Source organism: Pyrgilauda ruficollis, unplaced genomic scaffold, assembly GCF_017590135.1.
Source record: "Pyrgilauda ruficollis isolate IOZ18807 unplaced genomic scaffold, ASM1759013v1 scaffold64, whole genome shotgun sequence".
Classification (NCBI taxonomy): Eukaryota; Metazoa; Chordata; class Aves; order Passeriformes; family Passeridae; genus Pyrgilauda; species Pyrgilauda ruficollis.
The window spans coordinates 4936-12070 of NW_024528155.1; the positions used below are offsets into that span (position 1 = coordinate 4936).

Sequence of the window (7135 nt, forward strand, 5' to 3'; positions counted from 1 at the left end):
GCCGCCGCCGCCGCCGCCGCTCCCCTCCATGCTGGCGTGGCGAGACGGCGAGACCGCGAGGCCGCCAACCGCCAGAGGGCGCCATCGAGCAGGAGAGCGCGCGGCCCCAGCTCACGTGAGGAGGCGGCACCGCCCCTTTCCGGGGCACGCCCAATAGGAGGGCGGGAAGCTCCGGCGGAGCCCCGCCCATCGGGGCGGTGCCAATGAGAGCTGCTCGCGCTCCGCAGCGGGGCGCTGTCGGCGCGCGGCTGTCGCGCGGAGCCGCTGGGGCTTCCCGGGCACTGCTGGGAGCGGGCGAGCCCCGGCCCGCCGGGAACGGGGAACGGGGAACGGGGAACGGGCAGCCCCGGCCCGCCCCCACCACTGCCCTCACCGCACGGGTACCAGCACCCGGTGAGCACCGGCCCGCCGGGAACGGGGAACGGGCAGCCCCGGCCCGCCCCCACTACTGCCCTCACCACGCGGGTACCGGCACCCGAGAGACACCGGCAAACAGCCCCGGCCTGGAGCTGACAGCGCCCCGCTCCGCGTAGATAACAGCTCCTGGTGCTACTAGTGACTCTCGGGTGGGAGATTGAATTTTTGATACTGTTTTTTTTTTTTTGAATCACAGACTTCTGGTTGTTAAATAATTATCTGACCGCTTGAATTGATATTTTATTCCAAGTGCTGCAGAGTAAGAGTTCAGGACTTCCCGTGCCCTAGATGCCTCATACCCTGTCCTGGGCTGACACAGCTCCGGGAGAGTTTCTGCAGCACAAGACAAAATGTAAGTTATACTGTGGTCATTAAGGTAGGTATGTTAATAAGCTGAGTCCACTGAGTCCATTGGAGTCCACTATACACTACAATGAAATTCAACTCCAAAGCTGTTGCAGTTTACATTAGAAATCTACTGAAATATAGCAGCCGGTAAACTTCCACACGAGAGATCGTCTCCTGAAATTAGCATCTGCAGATGAGTGGGCCGGTTGTATTATTTCCTGTTTTCTGTTCTGTACCCAAAATAAACTGTATTGTGTTTACGTATTTACAATCATCAGAGCCATTTAATGTAATTCAGGCCTCCTGGTATTAGATTCATGCACAATATTAACATAGTTTTGCTTTTAAGTTGTATATTTTTGTACTATACTTTTGTATTTGTAGCTGAAGGTACATATACGCTAATTTTCTTGTGTAGCCTTTAAAATAAATTTTCCTCACAAGATTAAAAAAATCAGAGATCATTGATTCTGAAGCTGGCTATATACTTATACACTGTAATTTTTTAAAAAATTAAAAAGAACCACCAAAGAAATTTTAAAAACACCAAAGAAACAAACAGAAAGGAAAAAAAAAAATTAGGTAAAAAGAAAAATACCATTATGCAAATTCAAAATTAGAGAGTTATCTATTGCTAGTATTTTAGGCCTGTCCTAATTTAGGACAGGGAGACTAATGTGGGTGGTGGGGAAGGCTGAAACTTTTTTGTTAAGCTGAAAGCCTTATCATGAGGTAAGTTGTTATAACCTATGAACAGCTTATTTAGGCCTATTGTTAGAAGGATCACAGTTGTAGTGGACAGCACAAGGACTATTAATGATTACTTAGTTCCACTTTACTTAGAAGCATCCCCATGCAGGGCTACCAGCAGCAGCCTGGATATGCCTTCACAGCTTTCCACAAGCCTTCAAAGACTTGAGTTTTTTATCTGCTCTGCTAAGTATAATCAGCTTTAAAAGAAAGTAAAACATTGTAAACTGTTCTGGTTGGACCACACAAAAGAAGAAAATAGATCTGCAGATAGATGCCTAAAATAAATGTAACAATAACTTGGCCTGAAGTAATTTTGTTGCCAAGGAAATGGGTAAACCTGGCAGTGAATATGGAGAGGTGCAGAAGCGAGAGGATGCTTTTTTCTGTATGCATACATCTGAAGAACAAAGTGAGTCAGTTGAAACTGAAGGAAAATGGAAACATGAGATCAGGTTAGGATAACCTGACCGTGACTAAAGGCTAGGCTTGAGGACAGAGGGTTCCTGTTAGCAGAACATTGCTGTTCTGGACTACCAGCAACAGTAGAAGAGATTAAAAGCCAGCTGAACCCTAGATTTATTTTTTTTTTAACAGAGCAAGAATTTGCTATATCTGTGTTGTTTCAAAGCATCTTTTCTCACTAAAGGCCAAAAAACTACAAATTTGACACTAAATACTAATTTTTAAAAATTGGAAGCATTCCTTTTTGACCAAAACATCTTGCTTGAATAAAGAGGGATTTAAGAGGAAAACTGACTGAATATTGAAGTCCAAGACAAAAAAAAAAAAAAAAATTGTATTTTATGACAGATCTTGATAATCTTTTGCAGGCTAGTAGGGTATTTATTTTCACACTATTTCTTTAATGCATTAGTAGCTTGAGTGTTTGATGTGCAGACTTGAGTGCAAATTAACATGTCCACCATCATATTAGAAACCTGAGGAATTCACGGCATCTCTTTGAACCAATGTTTACAATTTGTAAATTCACAGACCTAAATTATGGAGTGACTGAGAGCTTCTTTCTTGCATTTAGTACATTTGATGTTCTGCACTGTTCCCTTTTTGGGATAATAAATGGTCACATGTTTAGTGACTCACTGTAGTGTGGAAAGTCCATTAAATTTTGTGGAAAGTACCATTCTTCTGCATGTCCAATCTTTTCTGCATCTTTTATAAACCATTTCTCTTTTATTTTAGGATTTAGCATTTATTTTATTTTAGGGTTAGCCCTTACTGAGTAAGAACAAGCTACGTTTCCTGCTGCTACAAGTCACCAAAAATCCCTTCTTTGCCAAGAAGTTCAAATTTAATATACATTTATTTTAAGAGATGTGAAAAAGCTGTCAGGATTGCAGTTCTCAAAGAAGCATATGCAAATGGCAGGTGTAGTTTCCAGGGAGCTTTAGCCGGTTTAATTCCAAGTCCCATGTTTCTACTGGCTTGTTTGACTCAGAGTTTCAAATACCAGCATAAGTAATTTGAAATCCTGCTGGATGCATTATATTTTTTCTTTGGTTTTCTTTGTAAAAGCTGTGTCCTTGTACAGAGTGTTCCTTCATGGCAGCTGACAACTGTTGAATTCAGGTAGCTGTGGTTCATGTTTCCTGTCCATCCCCATCCTTGTGCCTGCATTCAGGTGATTGATCCAGCGTTCCAGCTGGAGGGGCTGCCTGAGCTGTCTTACTGCGCAGTCACTGGTGTCAGCAAGAGGCACAGTCTGCGTAAGTGCACTGGGAGCTGGGAAGCCATGCTGAGTTAAACTGCTGCCTAAGAGCACCACAGATGAGCCTGGAGAACTGACTGGCACTGGGAAATGTGAGCCAAGGGGAACAAGTTTGAGACAGGTGAACTGGCAGATGCTTATACAAAGGCTGCCATGAAGAAGAAGGCTTTTGCTTGCTGTGTGATTCTGCCTCATGGCCTCACAACAGAAGACAGACAAACGTCTTGGTGTTTGTGCAGCAGAATGGTATCAACAAAGCACCTTCTGAGCTTGCAACATGTGCAAACAGAAGCCCATGTGCAATATGGAAGACTATACTAGATAAGGGGGTTCCAGCTTAATGTTGGTAAACACCACTCAGGGTGGAAATGGAGCTCAGTGCAGGAGAAGGGTGGGGGGGTCTGAACTCAAAACCAGAAACTCTTGAGTTTTGAGGAAGAGCTTGCTTTTTGTTTGACCTAAGCATGTACTGACCTGATTTGTCAGCCCACTTGTTTCCCAACACAGGCCTTTTTGAAGGAAAAAGTATGTTTTTAGGGAGACAAGATAGCTGCCCAGAATAATCCTCTCCAACTTCCCACCAAGGACTGTTGCTGGAGGTACTGTATTTTTCCACATGCACAGAGATACTGCGAGACTTAAGGGCCAAAATTGCCTGTGCCTGTCTCTATTCCAGAAGATTCTGTTCTGTAACAGATTTGCAACACAAAGGATGAGAGTAAAGCACCCGTCTTACTTGTTTGCCTGGGCAGCTAAGGATTACATTCCAGGGAACAAAAAATAGAAAATAAAACAAAACAAACAAAACAGAACACACACCAAAAAAAGGGAAAAAAACCCCACACAGAACAAAAGAAGAAAACAAAAAAAAAAACCAAAAAAAAAAAAAAAAAAAAACAATTACAAAGATTTAAACATCCAGTATTAAAAAACTGATTGCATGGTCAGACCTGTGTAACATTTATGTCATTTATGTACGGTGCATATTGTTATCTCCCAGTCTTTTAACCTGTGGGCTTCAGACATTACTCATTATGTTTAAAGGCTTTGGATTTGTCTGTCATTTATGATCACTGCTTTGTAAATACTAACAGCAAGTGACTTGATAAATGGAGAATTCATTTCAGCTATTTTTGTTACTGCTGGGGGCTTGGAAATGTCCTTTACATAAACTAGAGAAACAGCAGCAGCAATAGAAATATCCAGTCTATCGCTTATTTTTCCTTTGTATTTTTTTCTGTTGACCCAAGAACTAAAATTTGTGCAATCATGTCCAAAATGCTTTGCAGCAGTGATTATGCCTTTATTCTGCTTGATGAAAAGCCTTCTGCAGAGCTTGTTCTTTAGCACCTCTCTTCTACATATTTGCCAAAAAAAAAGAGTACTTTCCATAGCCTCCTTTACTTCCCAGAATCAAAGGATTTGGGGGTTAATAATGTTTATCCATTGAAACTTTCCCCACACCTTGCAGATACCCTATAAGAACATGCAGTTAGGAACTATTTTTGTGTGAGGAAATAGCTCAAAATAACATTCCATCCCAGCTGTCTCATGCCATCTCCTGTGCATACACTTTTATTTTTGGCATAACTACACAGATGAGTTACAGTGAAATAATAAGGGTGTGACTTTACAAGGTAACTACTGCATTTCAAAACCACTGGTTTACGTGTTTTCACATACTGTTAATACCAGGAAGTGTTCTTTCTCATTCTCCCTTGAGGATAATTACTAGCCATTTTGAAAAAAAAAAAATAGTGAAGACAATACTATGAGTAGAACCTTATTTCTTTACTTGATCTTAAAACAGTGAAAACTTTTAGTGAATCTGCATTGAAATTAATTTGAGTGAAGTTATATAAAGGTACTTACATAGTAATATTTTTCTTCCAGGAATATGGGAAGTACTGGGGTAGGACAAATATCAGTACAGACTGGAGCTTTGCTTTTGAAGTCTCACCCAGGTTAGCCTAAGTGGCTTACGTTAGCCTCTCTTTGAAGAGAGAAACCCTAAGGAGGCCAAAGGTTGGTCTGCAGCTGCACACTTGTGCAGTTACCATTCATCACTTGCAAACACATTTTACAGTGTTTACCTCACACAGATAAACTAGCAGAGCCCTAAGCTTCTGGCATAGATACAATTAGGTCAGCAGACATTATAGAAAGGCAGCTTTTGAACATTTTAGTTGCATTTGTTATGATAAAATGTTGCTAATTATACAGGAAGATGGCCACTTCCAAAGGAATTTAATAAAAGCTGTAGTACTTGTATGGCTGTTTGCAGTCTACCTGTGCTGTGAGCTCAGCATTCTACATTTGGTGGGCAGATGCCAATCACTCTGCAAGTATTTGTTCCTGATCAAGTAGTCACTTTTAGTGGTGGATTAACAATTCCTTCTCCTAATGAGGATTGTAAACAAACATGGACATATTGGATTCTCGTAAAACAATGTTCACTTGTTCCAGCTCAGAAACTGGTGAGTGCTGGCAGGGTAGCAGGTGTTAGACGATGCTGCTGCAGGCTGCCTCCAGCCAATTTCCATCAAGCTTAAATGAGCATGTTGCTCAAGCCTGCAAACATTAAAAATGGCAGTACATTTTTAATGCAAAAAATAATTTGCAGGTGCACATAAATTATCAGAGCTGGTGAAGGTCATGATCTTGCCCACTTTCCCACATTCCCCATCTTGCCTGGTGCTAATGTGAGTCCACATGTGCCCATCAGCTACCCTGCATGTTTCTTTCTCTATTTCCTCTCAGATAGACCAGCTGGGTTTACCCTGTGACCAGACAGACATTCATGCTGGCATAAGCATGCTCATGGGAAGAATGAGGAGAAAAACATCCTGCTTTCCTTTTTGATCTCTAGCATCAATGAAAAAGTGAAAGGCCAGTAAAAATGTAAATACTGGGGGGAAAAAAGCTGTTTTTCTGGGCATGTACTGGTGCCTGCAGAGGTTGGCCTTGGTCACCAGTTGCTGCTTTGCTGTGGGCCAGCCCTGTGATGAGTACAGTCATGATATACTGGAAGGGCATATGGCAATATATGCAAGCATTGCCAGCTAAAAATAACTCTTCATGGCAGCTTCACTTGTGGTTTTTTTTCTGTCACCCTTCCTTTTGTGAGCTGCCACTCTTCCTTTCATGTTGCTGTACTGCTGCAGTATTCATCTCGCCTGTGCCACGATGTGCTGTGAAACAACCTGCCAGGCTGCTGCTTGGACCATGCTCCCTGCCAGCACAACACTCACAAGGCTTCGCTGATCTGGAAAATCTCTGTGTACTCAATTCTTTGTTTCACTGTTATGGGTAGGTTGCAAAAGATGCGAAGAGATCGTGGTCTGGAAAAATACACTGAATTATAGTTTGGTTGCCTAATTCAATTCATGAGTCTGATTGCTTTTATGCTTGTAAAAACTAACTGCCTTCTCAGTTCCTTTTGGCTTTGTCTGTTGCAAGTAGATCTCTCATGTTGCATAAGAAAGTCACATGGGATTTCATAAAGTTATTCTATAAGGTCACATGTAACTGTCATCTCCTTTTTGAAACAGCTTAGACTGAACATCCGAGGTAAGTGAAATACATTATGTGACAGATCACTCACATTCATTTGCTTCTTTCACAGAAGCAAACATTTGTAAGGTGTAAACACATTTTCAATCAGTCATTTCATCACTGATTTGAAAGTTTGGTCACTTCTAATGGCTTCATTCCTGACACATAGCTAATAACAGGTAATTCCAATCACTAAACCTGTAGTTGCAGCTCTGTGATCGCAACTCTGATGACTTGGAGCACATTACAGTAAGAGGTTACTGAGACCTTCATGCTAATTTCAAAATTCTTAACTAAAGTCAGATTCAAAAATCAAAGCCTGTGCACTGTATAGAG

At 41.8% G+C, this 7135-nt stretch overlaps 1 long non-coding RNA gene across 1 annotated transcript; it reads left to right on the top strand.

Moving 5' to 3' along the window:
• Positions 1 to 262: 262 nt before the first annotated feature.
• On the top strand, positions 263 to 6139 carry LOC121362560. Its single transcript, XR_005956526.1, has 3 exons — positions 263 to 566; positions 668 to 769; positions 6005 to 6139. It is a non-coding gene; the product is annotated as an uncharacterized LOC121362560 (long non-coding RNA).
• Positions 6140 to 7135: the final 996 nt, after the last annotated feature.